Raw genomic sequence first — 16,842 nt, 5'->3', positions numbered from 1 at the left:
TACTGTGGTGCTAATGAGTGTGGTGACTACAAGTCCCAACCATCTGTATCACAACTTATTGTACAGCTAAAGAGAAAATAAGAAGTTATACACTGGGAGATGTAGTCTCATCATCTACAAATACATTTAGTAGAGGGACATGATATACACAGCTATTTTATTCTAATTAAAAGTGATGTTTGAATTTCTTGTAAATATTACCACTGTCAGTGCAACAGGCCAAGCATATCTAGGGAACTAAAAAGTTATGCTTTAAGAAAATATTGTAGTAATTTGACTTAGTCCAATTTCCCCTGAAAAATGTATAAATAGCAAATGAGAGCAGCAAACTCTCTACTGTCATTATATGCTTGCAGCTTAAAATGAGGGCATCACCAAAAAGATACAGGGCCATGTAGTTTTATCGAAAAAAAACCCCACTCAAAACACAGATGTAGGTGACGTGGAACCTAAATTAAATCCATGACTGTATATAATTCAAAGTGCTAGGAGACCATTATTAAAGAGGAAAAGGGGGGGTGAAAATTTTTATTTCTTTTTAAATGGAGAGGGTAAAGAAAGATGGCACATGCCTGCAGAAGCAATTCTGTGTAATTTTGGGAAGGGAAGGGTTAGGGCTTGCATTTAAATCTAAAGGTCTGTCTCCACCAACAAATTTTACTGCATTTAACTACAAAGGCCTGACATTTCTAAACTAAAGGCCCTTAATAATTACCAGAACACTGAGCACGACTGAGTAGTGCTCAGTGTTGTGATAAGGATCACGATTAGGGTGAATACAGGGAGACTGGGTCCACACATTCCCTCCACCCACAGGCAGCATCAGGAAATGGAGATTCTGCAATTGTACCGAAACATGGTCAGTTTATCTATCACAGGAAAGCCATACGCTGATGAGGTTTTGTTCTATTTTTCATAGCTCTTTTAGCTCTCTCTGGCAGGGTTTTGCTGTAAACTGCCCTCAGTCACTGATGAACTGCACTAATGGTTGTCGACTGTGAGAACACAACCTGGAATTGGAGCCCTCTCCAAACATTCAGTTTAGGGAATGCTTTGGTTTGGAAAGGACCTTAAAGACCATCCAGTTCCAACCTCCTGCCGTGGTCAGGGACACCTTCCACTACATCAGGTTGCTTCAAGCCCTGTCCAACCTGGTCTGGCACACTTCCAGAGATGGGGCAGCCCTAGCTTCTCTGGGCACCCTGTGCCAGGGCCTCACCACTCTCGCAGTAAAGAATTTCTTCCTAATTTCCAATCTAAAACTACTCTCAGTTTAAAGCCATTAACGTATGGCTGTTTGCTGTGATTACTGCTAAAGGAGGAAACTTTCCATACAACCTTGCCAAGCACCCACTTCACCTTTCCCAGACCTCAGCATCTCTCCCTCTGTATCCAATTCCTTCTTCACATCCTCAGATCTACCGTGCATCCCTAATCCTCCTCCTTGAAGCACTCCTGCTGGCACCCACTCCACCTCAGAAATTGCCAGCCACGAGGTTTAACCCTGGCTTGCTGGAATAAGCCATTCCTCCCAGAATCACCCCTCTCCCATTGCAGCCTCCTTAGAGCATCCTCCTCCCCTCCTTGAGACAAAAGAGAGGTTTGTCTAAAAGCTTCTCTCAATTTGCACCCCGCAGACTGGTGGGGGAGTCGCTTCATGAACACACTCCCATGTCTTTTGTCCACAGGCCAGCCTTCATCAAAGGGGGCTGAAACCCGTGGGATTATTAAACCCATTATGTGTTCATTACTGGTAATCCGCTGCTGATTTTTGCCAGCGGTTGTGCTTCCAGCAGGGAGATCCTGCAGGGCTCCGATTCAGGCCAGTCCCTCAGGATTAGAGGACGCAGTCACAAAGTGTGCCAGGGGATGTTCAGGTTGGGCATCAGGAGGAATTTCTTCATATAAAGGGTGATTAGGCATTGGAACGGGCTGCCCAGGGAGGTGATGGAATCACCGTCCCTGGAGGTGTTTAGGGAATGACTGGACATGGCACTCAGTGCCGTGGTCTGGTTGACACGGTGGTGTTGGGTCATAGGCTGGACTTGATGGTCCCAGAGATCTTTTCCAACCTAATTGATTCCGTGATTCAGGGAGACGAGGCTGATCCCGCCAGCGCCTCGAGACCCACTGTGCGCTCCATCGTCCTCAGGTGGGCTGAGCTGCTGCCGCCACGGCACCGGGACCAGGATCCGGATTGGAATCGGAACAGGACCGGGATGGGGATTTGGATCGGAATTTGGATCGAGATTTGGCTCGATCTCGGGCTCGCCATTTGGATCGGGATGGGAACACCCGCCTCCAGCCCTCGCGCCAGCCTCTCCCCCTCAGGGCCAGGGGCGGGGCCGATGACGTCACCGCCCCGCGCGGCGCGGCGCGGGACCCGGGGCGGAGGGTGATGTAATACCCGTAACGGCCCCGCTCCGTCCGACATCCGGGTACCCTGCCGGGGTGCTGCTTTTTTTTTTTTTTTTCCGCCTTTTTTTTTTTAAACTCATTTATTTTATTTAAACTGAAAAGCTCCCTTTGTGGCTTTTTTGGGCGTTTTAATTTTTTTTTTTTTTTTTTTTTTTTTTGACGGGGGAGGGTGACGGAGAGGAGGGAAAGGGCGCGGGGGCGCGCGCGCGCGCTCCCGCCTCCCCTCCCCTGTGGCGTGCGCGCCTGCGCAGAGGGGCGGCGGCGGCAGCGCAGTGCGAGTGTGTCCGTGTGTCCGCCCGTCCGTCCGTCCGTCCGTCCGCGGCCGGCGCTCCGCGCGGCGCTGCGCGGGTGGGCGCGGAGCAGCTCGGGCGGGGGACGGGGACGGGAGGGGGGGCCGGCGGCGGCGGCGGCTGCGGGGGCGAGATGAGCGCTGGGCTCCCCCTGGGCACAGAGCCGCCCTGTGAATGAGCTGAGGCGAGGCCGCCAGCCGGGTGCCCCCCTCCTTCTCCTCCTCCTCCTCCTCCTCCTCCTTGTCCCCCCCTCCTTCCCCTTCTCCCCCGCGCACCGCCGGGAGCGCGGCCCTGCCCGCACAGCCGGCGCCGACGCCGCGGCCGGGGGGGTAAGTGGCGCTGCGCAGTGCGGGGCCGGGGCGGGGTGAGGGGGCGGCGGGGCCGGGGCGCTGCGGGGCCCCGGGGCCTGTAAACAACCGGGGGCGGCGGAGAGCGCGGGAGCTCGGCGCCATCCCCGGCGGCACCGCTGGGAGCGGGTCGGGCGGCCGGAGGGAGGGAGATGGATGGGGAAGGGGAAGGGGAAAGGGGGAGCGATCCCGCTGGGATGCTGCTCCCCGGGGCCCCCTGCGCAGCCCCTGCATTGCAGGCGACTGCTGAGGGTGGGGGTGTCCCCGCAGCCCCCCGGGCACGGCGGGAGGAGGGTGAGCAGCGGGGTCTGGGCCTGGCTCAGGTAGGAGCAGCAGCTTTCCCTTTCTCCCTGCCCCCACCTTTCCTCGCCCAGAGTTCATGTAATAAAGGCTATAAACGGCCTTCTCTCCCATCGCCACCCAAACGCTCGGGGCACGGCACTGACTGGGGAGAAAAAAAAAAAAAACAAAAAAACAACACGCATCTATTTATAAAGCACCCCACCCTGGCGAGGGTCGGAGCATCAAGGGCTCCCCAAATAGTGACATTGTGATGCAGCGGGCGGCTTTCGCTCGCCAACGCCTTTCGGGCGTTTAAAGTTTGTGAGAGATTTCGGTGCCTTTGAAAACAATGTCGTGAGCAAAGGTTGCGCTGACGATCTGTGGTCTGTCACGGCGTGCGTGGTAAAAGTCCGTGGAAGAAAATGCTGTCCTCAGTGAGAAAGTTGTGCAGTGATGTGCTAGGTAATTGGGCTTGCGTGTGAAATGTCTGAGGTTCCGAGCATACGTCTGGTCTTTTTGGTACATTAGATTGTATCTAGTATCTAGTTGTGTCTAGTGATACAACGTTAAGACAGGCTGGAGGTTGACAGTTTCAGGAGAATTGATTTTTGCAGACATCTGTTCGATATGTTTTTGTGTTTATTTGGTACGGTTAAAATATATCTTAGTGTTGCCATGTGGATGGCAAAATTTTGTGGCTACAGAACTAATGTTTAAGTTTATAGTAGCACTTGGGATGAACTAAATTTTTTTGAGCTGTACCTTCTGTCAAGTGGGAAATTGCTGGGCACTGGGCTGGCCTCTGTGGTAACCTTAAGGTTTTAGGTCCCTAAGGCATTTCATCCAAAGGAAATTTTTATTTTTACTTTTTTTTTAAGCAGAAGACAGTTTTAGGATCACGAGAGCAGTAGCTGGAAAGAAGGTAGGTGATATGTTCTCCTTAGATTGTGATATTTGGCATCAGAGTAAGCAGAATCAGTTTATAAAGCAGAAGTTCTAGCTCTTGTGAATTTAGGAAATTAATTGCCAAATATGAGCCCTTGTAGCACTTTTCCTGAGCTGTTTCATGATTAGGTGGCTGAAGCAGGTTTTGTGATGTATTGGTGGAATTAAGGCTGGATGGCTACTGTTACTCAGGACCCTGAGTGAGTTGCCAAATGATCAAGAATTGTGTAATTTCTAGCCACATTTCTTCTCTGATAGCTTTGCATCTGTTGCTATTCCTAGTTTTTTCTATGAGTAATATCAGAGAAAACGTGGGCCAGGGAAGTTTTGCACTCTACCTATCCAATCACAGTAGTGTTCAAAGGGAAGGTGTTAAAGGAGAGCCGCTTCGATTGGTGCACCAGCATTAGCTGCTCCTAAAGTTTTCACTCTCAGGCCTTTCTAGGTCTCCCTTTTATATAAGAGTCTGGGCTAAAAGACTTGCTGATGCATCGTGCCAGTTATTAATTTTTTCCTCACAGAGATCTCTGTTAAAATCCTCGGAGAAACGTGGAGAGAGTCAGTCTGTCCTCTCACTCTCTCCTGGCATAGCTGTGTTTTTCTCTTAGGCAGGGCCTAGCTCTGGTTTACAGGTTTAGTCCTCTGCTCGGTGGTTGTCAGGTAAATCTCTCCCCTGAAGGTACGGTAGAAAACTATACCTGTTTTCCAAGTATTTCCTTAACTGTCTATAGGTATGCTTGGGATACTTTGTTGAAAGCGAGGCGAGGTGGAAATGCCAAATGACTGGTGAAGCTTGCAGGTCCAAACAAGCAGAACTCAGAGCAATTTGAAATAAAGCAGAATACTAAAAAGTTGGTTTTTAGTTTTTTTGTGGTTTTTTTTTTTTTTTCCCTATAAAATCAAGCTGGTTGCTTCTTATCTGGAGTGCCCCTTATACAGTGGAGTTGAGTCATTCTTGCTGAGATAGCATTTTGAGAACTGTCGTTAAAATGCTTAGATATTTAACTCTGGCACAGTATAATTTGCAAACTTATGTAACTGGTATGTTTTTGAATGCAGCTGTCAATAAGAGATCTTATTGCACTTTTTGTTTTTAGTGGAGCTAGGGAATGTAAAGCAGCTGCTTTTACAAGATGACCTAAATATAAATAATTTAAGAATAGCATATTTCTTACTAAAATGTTGGCATTGCTATTGGCTTAATTTTTACGTGTTCAGTTCTGTTCTGATGTACAAAATACTTACGTAATTGGCTAAGCAGAGCAGCGTTGCAATTAAGTAATGGAATGATGCAGGTTGTGCTGATAAATAAACAAGTTTTAGAATGGGAAGTACTGTAAAATAACTGTGTTCATTTTGTCTCTGCAAACCAGAGACTTTTTAAAGACTTGAATAGTAATAATGTTTAAAGTCAAGCCAATAGTAGTTTATCATAGTTAAACCTGAGCCAAGCTGCATTTATTCTTACTATAGCATGTGGACCCTTGTAATTTTTGCTTCTCTTTTCTCATATCATACTTGACTTTTAGTTTTTTATTTGAAAAATTGACGTATCACTTGTTTCTTTATAAATGATGCAACTTGTAGTCTCATTTGTTCTTTTGGAAATTAATCTCTTTTTGGATAATACTTGCTGAACTCTTAATGATTTCTGTAGTTTTAATCCCATGATCCACATTTCAGTTTAGAATACTAGGATAAGAAATAAACTTCTGTAACATTTACACATGCTTAACTACAATCCTCTTCGTTGAATGAATGGCAAATGCAAAGTATCAAGTCTGTGTATACAATATGTAATCCCTGAAAAAATAACAGTATTCTTAGGATATTTAGAAGATCCAGGGAATGTGCATAAATGTACATTTTATGGCATTTTATGTACATTCCATTCACCAGAGCTAAAAAATATTTTTAAAGGAGGATTCATATATTTGAGCCATGATGTGGTGCACATCACAGTGGAGATAACGTTTTCTACTTGTAGCTTCTTTATGTTGCCCTCTGTCTATGAGGGAACAATTTAGCATTTATTAAGATTTAATATTTCTGGAGTAAATCACTTGACTCTTAAGACTGAGAAGAATGTTTAGACCAAGGGAATCAGGGCAGGAGGAGAAAGCAAGTGTGATACCATGAGAGTGAATAGGCTGATTTTTGTTCCTGGATAGAGGCAGTAACCACTGGGTGTTACTGGTGTTAAACTCCTGCTGCAAGGTCTGCTTTTCTCTATTTGTCTGCTAAACTCTGCTCTGTGTTAAACCACATACTGAGTTACAGATTTCTGTCAAGTTGCTATCTTTTTTCTTATTTATTTTGTGTTTAAACACAAATACCAGTACAATTCACTAATGGATATTTCAGCTGCCTGTTGGAGTCTACAGAACAGAGTGTGTTTATAAATACATGAAACAGTTGCTCAGATTTTTTTTTTAACAGCTCTTCTCAAAAGGTGTTTATATGTGACTAAAAGAACAGAATAAAAACTTCTTTCACTGACAGTTCCAATGAAGTACACTTCTACCATTTAGAGTGTAAACTTTATGGCAGTATATATCTATCTGTATCAAAAGAGCATCTAAGAGTACTACAAAGGAAAAAGCAAAACTAGCTAACCATGTTTCAATATTGAAATGTAGAGAAATGCAGTTTACAGAGGAAGGAAAAAGTACATCAGCCTCTTCATTGCTAACAGGTTAGTTCTCAAAAATAAGAATATTTTAGTAGATAAAAAGGTCTCTAAAGTCTTCTAAGATAATAATTTACAAACCCAAGAAACACAAGTGTAACATGACTTGTATTTTGATAGCTGCAGTTTAAATAAAGCAAAGCACTTCAGTGTGCTTATGGTGATACACCACGTGCAGCTGAATTATGTGGGACTACTCAGATTTGTGATGTTGCTCTCATCTTAAATGCCTTGCTGGATTGTGACCTAGAGAATGAAATGTGCTCTCATGTTTGGGTCTCAGCTGTAACTTGAAGGATTTTCTGTATCTTATGTGTGCAATTTATTTTTACTGCCAACTCTCCTTGTCATTTGAAATTCGAATGGTAGCCTGTATTCTTCTTGACCATATATCATAGCTATTAAGTCCATTAAGTTCTGTGGTATTTTTCCCTTAGAAATGCCCTAAAATGCAGTAGCCACGAGAACTGTGCAAACTGTGCCTGAGCTCTTTGTGTTTGGAGATGAGTTTAAGGAATTCTCCAGCTGTTAAGTAAAACCCAGTCTTTGGAAAGGAGTGCAGAATGTGGAAAAATGTGGGCAGTTAAGCAGCTAGCAATAAATTGTAGGAAAATTTAATGAAGAAAGAATCAGTTGCTGTCAGTAAATAATTTTCTAGTTCCCTCAGTCAATTACAGTAAGTATTTGGACAGACTCTTGTTAAAAATCAACTGCTGCTGCTCTCTGTAAAAAACCATTCTGAGGCTGCAGAACAAGGCCCTGTAAGCTTAGGAAATGCTGGCATTAGCACTGCTTTGATTTTTGAAGTACAGGTGAATTCAACAATGTCCTCATTAAGTGACCAGAATGTTTAGAGCTGTCATGAACTCTGGTTTGTAGTGAGAGGAGCACCTTTACTGCCTGATTTATCATGGGCAAATCACCTCTTTGCTGGTAGTGATAGAAGTGAACTTGGCAATCAGTGTGCCCCTCAGGGGAAAGCCTTCTGTCCTAAAAGCTTCTGTCTGCATAGAAGGCTAAGAACAATAGAGTTGTTTTTTTCATTGGTTTCTTTTTATATTTTTATGTAGTCTTAGGCAAAAAATCTATTTTATTGCAGCAGTCATCCTCTGTCCTTGTTCTTTTAATGAGATAGGAATGCTGGGGACGTGAGGGCGAAGTAGCTTTGTAAATAAAAGCTCTGTGTGTGTACAAATGAGCAAACTCCAGCTTTTCCTAAGCTTTGAGGATTTGACTTCCAGGTCTTAATGTGCTTCTGGCATAGTTTTGATGTCATTTCCTTGCAAGCAAAGCCAGGTTACAGCTGTAACTTCAGAACATTTCCTATTTTATTGCCATTTTATTCCCGTGTGTACTCATCAGGTTTCAAGTCTCTCCTGTACGCTGCTTTTCCTATATCCTCACCAGAATAGTGTTAATGTTGCTGAGATTAGAACCCCACAAATGTTTTCATGTAAAGTGAAGGGTCTGGGAAATTGCTTGTGTATTATTTCATAATATTGAGTGCTTGACTAAACAGGAAGTTTTGGGGCCTTCATGCAAACATCATCTTCTAATTATTGGACGCACGCATACTGGTTGTGTTTTTTCAAAATAGTTTATTTTAATTTTACTCTCAAGCTCTATCTGTATAAACTTTATTTTCACATGGGTTTCATTCTGCCATATTGTTAAAATAAATTGCTCATAAGATAAACCATAAACAGTTGGCTGGTGCTTCTTGTCGAAGTTAGAAATATCTGAAATTTGTAAGTTTTAAATAATTAGTTTTGAAAAGGAGCAGTGACATTGGTGAGCAACTAGAAACGCAGAGAGAAGAAATTAAAGAGCAGGTAGAGAGATGATTCCATGTGTTCAGTTTTCTTGAAATATATAGGACTGTATTAATTAAATTTTTAAGATGTTTGTGGTGAGATTATCAGTGCAACAATGCAACAGAGGGATGGTGGGGTTCTGTAGGAATTTGTACACATTGCCATAGGCAACAAACAATATCAACTGTAAAAAAATGGCAGTTTCCTGAACTTTGAGTGACTGTGTGAGTGTAAATTTTTTCCTATATTTCAGGAATAGTTCAGTTAATACAGTTGCTGTTTTGTCAATTTTTCAATTATTGTTATTCGAGCCTCCCTTTGTTTTTGGAGTCTCAGTGGGACCTTTTTCCATGGAGCATCTTTTTCCTGGTTTATTTTAACACTTAGCTAAAACATTGACAAAGATAAATTGGCAACAGCTTGACTTCACTCCAGTTGCATTTGAACAACCAGAGCAGTCATGGACAAAAGCCATTCTGGTCTAGAGGCTCTGTACCCCAATAGCTTCACTCTTTTGGGTAGGGGCAGGATGGGCTAGGATTCTCCAGTTGTATTGATTTTTCTGAATAGGTTTAGCTGAACTTAATACCAAAAGTAAATTCTTTTTGTTTGGTTGGGTTTGTTTTTTTCCCTTGACACAGAAATGGCAGTGGAATTATGTGAGCCTTCCTCTAAAGAAAACATTCTTCTGTGAATCTTTAACTTCTTTTTTTTTTTTGTGGCAGGTATTGTTTGATTGGTAACACTGACAGTAAATGAAGATATTGAGGCTTCAATCTATAAATAAGAGATTTAAAAAAAAAGAAATTTAGAGAAAAGGAGGGTTTTAGCTATTATTTGTTATGTTCAAATTTGTTAAATTCTTGCACTCTAAGTGACTTGTACTCAAGTAGGAATTTTTAGTTAGGCCCACAATGTTTAGGAGTGGGGAAATGATCTGTTATGATGAGAAATGACAGTGGCAGAGCACTCGTGGTATTACAAATACTGGAAAAAATTGTAATTCAACTTTTATGACTTACTATAGCTCCATTCTTCTGGGTTGTCTCTTTCTGTTTCCTTTTCACCCATGTTTTCTTTGTGGTGAGGCTGTTGCTGTGTGGAGTTCTGTTGGAATGGCTGTGTAGCACTGTGTATTCCTTCTGTCATGAGCAGCTTGGTTGGAATCCATAAATTCACTTGTTTGCCTTGCTCTTTCAGAAAAAATTTGAATCTTATTGCATCTCATTGATATATAAACTGAAGCAAGGCCTTTCTTTTTCCCAAGTTCTGTCTATACAGACTGCAGCTTCCTTGGATCTTCCAGTTCTTTTTCTCTGTTGCTTTCAATGGGACTCTGAATTTTGGCTGGAGCCTGCAGGAATTTCTGCACTATTAACAAAACAGTTGTCTAAGCTTTTTGTCTAAAATGGGTGTCTTTTATTTATCTTCCAACACTTCTAAGTAAGAAATCTTTGGATATGAGGTATAACCAGAAAGGTGCTGAACTCAGCACCAGCATGGGCATGTTTTCTGCTTATTAATGCTTTCAAGCAAGGACCTTGGTGTTTTCATTCTCATATTGTTCAGACAGCAGCACATGAATTTATGCAGAGCTACCTCATTGATTTTCATAGTTCTTGTTAGTGCCATTTTGGTTGTCTACATAGTTTTTCATAGTGATTGGGCTGCTCATACTTTGATGCTGCTGTGGTTTTTTCTCTTATGCCTTCCCACTTCTAATTTGTAGTACAGATATTTAGAAAGATGCAAGAATTTTGTCTGGGCCAAGAAATACTCACTTAATCATGTTCTGAGGGTGCCAGTCATGTTAGTATCCTGATGAGTGACTGGCATTAATGGATGCAAGTTTTATCTCCTCTCAGAATCAATGTAGTGATTTTTCATTCCTAGTATCAGAATCATTCATTCTCAGAATCAATGTAGGGATTTTTCATCCCAAGTGGTCTTAGTGATTCTGGAAAGAACTTAGTTTCTTCCATAACTGACCAGATTGCAAAATTAACTCCATAAAGAATTCTTAAAACTACATCACCATCTTTCAAACTTCTGAAGGAGCAATTTGTTAGAGATGAATTATCTATTTCAATGTCCAGGGCTTCTTTTGCAAAAATCAGATTGCACATGTCTCTGCTGGAGAGAGTTTGAACCTCAGCCAAAATACACTCATATTGAGAAGCTTCTCATTTAACCTTGGAACAGGTTTAGTTGTCTGCAGGAAAGGTAGGTAGGAGCAGAAAATAATGTTTTAAGAAGAAGCTGAAACATGTTGTTGGAGGGAGGGTGTTAACTTAGAAATGGTTACCTTCTGTGTACCAGAAGGCTTTAATAATCCTCTCCTAAATCCTACCTGCCCTGCCATACACACCACGTGGTATAAAATATTTTGCCACTTAGTACAGGGAAGCATTTGGAAAGACTGTCAGCTCCTAGCAAGGAGAAGGGATTTTAGGCAGAAGTTATATTTAAAAAAAACAGCTCTCCAAACAAGCTTAGTTCAGTGAAATGGCAGTGCCTGTGGACCAGCTATTAAGAGGTCAGAGCTCATAGATGTTTGCATCAGAGGTGCAATGATTTAGTATTTTCTGCTATGCTGTGAAATTGTTAAAGCCATCACTGTTGCATATTAATTAGTGGGAGAGAGGGAGGATAAGTTGGGGAAGTTTGGAACAGTTCATACTTTCCTTCATACACATGGAATTACTAACTTGCTTCCTCTGTTTTGTTTTTTTTTTTTGTCAGCCACGAACCATACCTCCTACATCTGTCCTAAACCAAAAGTTCTTGATGTTACTAGAAATTTTCTTACCCATATGGGTAGTTTATGTTCTTCCTTTTGCAGTTGTCTTGCTGAAATGTAACACAGACTACAGTTGCATCCCCAAGAAACAAATGTTCTGGTGGGGAAATGGTGGATTAGTCTGTGTTTATTGAAATAGCCCCACTTCTGTCTTTTATTTCTTTGACTTCTTTTTCATAAACAGTTCACATCTCCTAGCTGGCCATGTGTCTGTGTCTGAAAGTACACATTCAGAAACATCAACTGTGATTTTTTGGTGTTTTATTGATGTTTCAAACCGTGAGTGCCAGAACTCAGTCATATATCCTCCAATAGTTTTTAAATAGTTTCATTGGCAAGAAGCTTTTTCATGACTTCATTCAGCCCATGACTGTGGTGTAATTATGTCTCCTCATCTGCGTGTTCTGTTTTATTTTAGTCATTCTTCCGATCCCTGGGATGTTCTCTGACATGTTGTTTGTTAAAATTAATTGATTTGGGGCATCCAGTATGTACTGTCAGTTTTTCATTCAACAGACTGTAACTTCTGAAAATGTTTCCACGTTTGCACCATTACATGCTGTCTGCTACTGCATCCAGCCTGCTTAAGGCAGAGGGAAAAGTACTGTGGATCAGGCTGGAGTTGAAGTGAACAAATGTCCTTTTTCTAGTCAGTAGCAGTCTGTATAATTTGGTGACTTGCTCTGTGTCCTGTAGTTCAAGTAAAGGTTGTAATCTTTCTCTGTGATCCTCATTACAACACACGGGGTGTAATGTCACTGAGAGAATTGTTCCAGGAAATTGGAGTGCGGGGGTATTTCTCAGCTTAGAACAAGTGCCTGTGACTTCAATGTGGTTCATGTAAGCAGCTTATCCTACTGGAATGAATACAACTTGACCATTGTTTAAAAAGGATTATTAATTTACATATTATTCAAGGGAAAGTTTCAGATGGGGGTGGTTCGTTTTCTTGGACAAAATGATCAAATCTTTGTTCAAATTCTTTGGAAAAATAAATTTGTATTTTGTAGGGGTATGTGGAGTTGCATTAACTGTCCTTTGTGAACCATTTAGGGCTTATCTTCATTTGAATCTTCAGGCAAATGAACAGGCAAATAGCAAAACAGTAAAATTTATTTTCCTCTGTAGCAGAAAGCTTTACAGTTGTGCTGCCTGGATAGCACAATTTGAGGAACAAATGAAGGGGCAGAGAGATTTCATGCATTCCAGTGATGTATCTGTGGTTGTCCGTGGTTGTCCATGGCCTGGTATACTAATTACTCTCCTTTTTCTTTGCCACTCTGTTCTCCAGTTGCATCTACTTTCAAGGAGTTTAGCTACTGACTCTTTGGCATGTTCCATTCATTATTTCAGTTTTGTTTCTAATGCTGCAGTCCTTTGAATTTTGGCACTCTTGTGTTTTATCCAAGATCTTGTTATTTGTGTTGATTTTTCTAGGCCGTGTACAGTATTCTTACTTTTCTGTCTGCAAACTGCAACTTGAATTTTCTGTGCACTTGCTGGAGAGGCTGTCCTTCAGTTTGACCTCTACAAAATCAGTGCTTTAGAAATCGTGGTTAAAATGCACTTGTAGATGCAGAGATGCATTCCCTGCACATTCATTTCCGTTCACAGGGGTCCATTTTCACATCTAGCTTTGTTCAGATGCCTCTCTGTTCTTCAGAGCCAAAATCCAGAAACTTTGGTTGCATGTGAGAGTCACCATTTAGGAAGAAAATGTTGCACCTCTGACGTTTTTACAAGGCACTACCCTTACAGTACTGTGCAGAATGGTCCTTCTTAAAGGAAAAATAAGGTGGTGTATGTTTGCCAGTAAACTTCATGATTAAAGTGCCTTTTCTCTTACTTTGCCTTTAATAGGAAGAGGGTCTGTTTCCTTCAGTACATATGTGCATTATTCAAGCATCCCAAAAGCTGAGGCTTCCAGAGTAGAGGACTGGTTCTGTCTCCTGCCGTGAGACTGCAATTTTCTGGCATGATTGTTGAAATATGTGACTGGATTAAGATAGTAAAATTATTTGGAGAATAAAGATCATAAAATGAGGGCTCCTTTTAAGAAAGGTGACTAAAGACATAAAGAGAGGTGGAGTTAAGTCATGTTCAGGATCTGTCTTATGTATTGCATGCATTGCATGCAGTCTGTTCTGGGTCTGTGTTTTTACATAACAAAGTCATGCTGTAACTTGGGCACTTGCACTGCTGTAGGTTAATCAGATTTGCATACAGAGTTATGTGCTTAACCAAAGGTGTCATTCCAACTCAGTCACTGTAGTGCACAAAGCACCTCATCAAAGAATGACAAATGTGCTCATAATTTAGGTAGACACTGGTGTGTGAAAGATGTTTCCGTAGATATGGACTCAAAAACAGGTCTAAAGGGTATTTTAGTAGGAAGGAGGCATGGCTTTCTTATGTCAGCATTTCTCTTTGTGTGTCCATCCCTTCTTGTAAAACTAAGAGGTTTTTTGTTCGTAGCTAAGACTCTTGAAATTCTTCAGATTTTAACTACACATTAAGGGTATGAGGAGTAAAGTAGCAGGTAGTCTCCAATTCATCAGAATTCACAGACTGGTCAGTTTTAACTGAAATTTTTCTGAATGAGAATTGAAATTCTGGAAAAAATGTAAAGGTCTAGCACATTCATCCTATGCACAAGTAAACAATGCTTTTTCTGCAGATACAGTGGGGATTTTGAAAACCTGGCCTGTTCTGCAGGTTTAGACTGCTGTTCTGGTGAAAGGCTGGTTAGCTGGAGTGTGGCAGGGAAGACAACTGCAGTCTGCTATTACAGTTTTCAGAAGGGAATCACTTCATGCTGCGGGCAGTTTCTGAAGGAGTTGTTCCATGGCCACGTTGTGGTTTTCCTTTTGCCCGGCTGTATTCTCATTCATGGTGGGCAGCTCTCACCCCTGAAGAATCCTGGATCAACATCTCAACTACAAAGCTTATTAGCTTGAAAGGCCACCAGCCTTAAGGTTCCTTCTGGGAAGGGATAAGGCAATTTGGTATTTTAATGGAGAGTGATTTAGAAGGTGTCTGGCAGTTCTGTAGTTGTTACACATAGACTGTCTGTAGATTTTTCTAATTTACATGACAAACTACTGAGCCGGACAAGCAGTTTACAAAGCACAGCTCTGAATGTTGTGTACACACTAAAGTGAGAGATTAGAAGAAAAATGGCCCTTTTTGGTCCAGATTTCAGCAGTGTTTGTGGTCAGGGTAAATATATCCTGTTCTTAATGTTTTTCTGTTTTATTTTAAATACAGCAATAATATCAAATACCTCACTAAAGTATATTTGCCAGGACAGTTTCCGCTTTTTGAGCTCTAAATTAAGGTGAAAAAGTTGAGTATCTGCATTCTGTTTTATGGTCTCCTCAACAAAGACAGCCTTCGGTGTTAAACTCTGCTTCTATCATAGAATGAATAAAAAGTATTATTCAGCAAAATAATTCCCCATGTGATTTATAGCAGCGTTCTGTAATTATTTTGATCACTCTGACTTCACTAGAGTTGCATGCGAAGATAAAAAAGTCTTAAGTCGTATTTTTTTCCTAGCAACTGCAGTAATGTGAACCTCCTGCCTGTGCTCGGGACACAAGACACACTGTGCACGCTCTGTTTTGTTGGTTAGTTACAGCTTGCTTGGGCATCAGTATTTTGTGTTCACTTGAGAGATAGAACTCCAGAGCAGGGTTTGGGGTGAGGGGAAACAGAGGTGAATCACTGCTGCCATCTCCATACAGCTCAAGTATGTGTTTTGTTTTCGTTAACAAAGCATGTGAGCCAAAGAGTGCATAACCAGTCCCCGTGCCTCACATTTGAATCACTGTTGTGGTGAGATCAAATATAAACATTCCTTGACTGTTTATTCTAACACAGATGTTTCAGAAAGGTTGGCAGTGGCTGGAAGAGACAGTGTGAAGAGCTTTGTTGGATATATGGTGTCATTAATGGCTGGTGCTGTATTGCAATAAAAGCATGTTATAAAAACGTGATGTTGTCACTTAGAAAATTGGTCAAATATATTCCATGGTCAAGTTAAACATTTCTAAAACTCCTAGTGTACTGATTTTTCTGCTAGTGCAGCTGTTAGTTGGGGCCTCAGGTAAAATCTGTTTCTGAGGTTCTTTTCACAGCTAATTTTTGTCCACAGTCTTCAAATAGTAAAGCTCATAGTTTTGTTCCATTACTTTCTATTGTATAACAGTGATTTGCAGATTCTTTGATGCTTCCCAAGGCATAATTTGCAAGTATGTAAAATGTGTGACCTATTTTGTATGATTTTTTAATAATGAGTGCACAAATAAAGGGATGTGGATTAGAAGGGTGGGTTGGATGGTTAGGGTGTGAAAACCATGAAGATAAACCAGTCAGTTTACACTGCCTGCAAATATAACTCTTATTCTGTTAAGCATGAATATTTGCTGCATCACATCCCAAGGAGGAGAGGGTGTGCAGTGTATGGGTCTGGCTTGAATCTTGATTCACACAAGAATATACAATACGTGTGATTTTATTTCCAAACAGATTTCATCAGACTTGTCAGGGGCAGTTGTCTTTCAGTGAAGCATGAATACATGAGGGTTTTAAGTAAATCTGCAACACAGATATCTGAGAAGCTGCTGCGTAATTTAACCGAAAATCTAAGGATGAGCTTTCACAAGATGGCTGAGCCAAACTAATGGCTTGCTGCTGCCTAAAGGGACAGCTGCTCTGTTCCTTCCCAGTCCTGCTGCTAGTTTATCCAGTGTTGCTTTTTCTTTTTTGCAGACTCTGGCATCCTCTTAGTCATTCTTATCATTTATCTGTTTCTAAAAAAAAACAAGTAACAACCGAACCCAAAAAACCCTGAAAACCCCCTTCTTGAAAAAAAACCTAATCAGTTTGCTTTCATTTTCTCATCAGTACCAGAAAAGCAGTGTTAGCAGGAATTTGTGGCCAGCAGGTAGGGATCTAGGGAATGCCAGTGTCCTGGAAACATTGAACTCTTTCATGGCTCAGTAGCTGCAGGGAACAGCCATTCAGATGTGTGCCAGTTAACAAGTCCTCTTTGAAACTGGTTTCATACATAGTTCTATTAGAGGCTTTTGTCAGAACCATGAATGACAGTGAATATAAATTTTTCAAGTAAAACAGCTGAAAATACAAAAATATGAAAAGTACAGTTCAGCTAGTAGTAGTGTCCTTGTTCAAATTAGATGAAAGCAATGCAAATTTGACTGGAGACACAGAAAACTCAGCTTTATAGCTGTGT

The 16,842-nt window shown here is 41.6% G+C and overlaps 1 protein-coding gene across 3 annotated transcripts in view; it reads left to right on the top strand.

The window, feature by feature from the left end:
- Positions 1-2,695: 2,695 nt before the first annotated feature.
- The window catches only part of PPM1A (protein phosphatase, Mg2+/Mn2+ dependent 1A), a 34,721-nt gene continuing 20,574 nt past the window's right edge, over positions 2,696-16,842 (top strand). For 2 of the 3 annotated variants that reach the window (XM_088166344.1, XM_014871385.2), the window contains exon 1: positions 2,696-3,037. The gene's annotated coding sequence lies outside the window, so the exon portion shown is untranslated. The remainder of the gene's footprint in view (positions 3,038-16,842) is intronic. The other variant, XM_088166345.1, reaches the window with a different exon arrangement.

The sequence above is a fragment of the Sturnus vulgaris genome, chromosome 6 (assembly GCF_052056855.1).
Source record: "Sturnus vulgaris isolate bStuVul1 chromosome 6, bStuVul1.hap1, whole genome shotgun sequence".
In the NCBI taxonomy this organism is placed as follows: domain Eukaryota; kingdom Metazoa; phylum Chordata; class Aves; order Passeriformes; family Sturnidae; genus Sturnus; species Sturnus vulgaris.
Note: the sequence above shows the minus strand (reverse complement) of the source record. Positions and strands in the feature narration are given on the sequence as shown.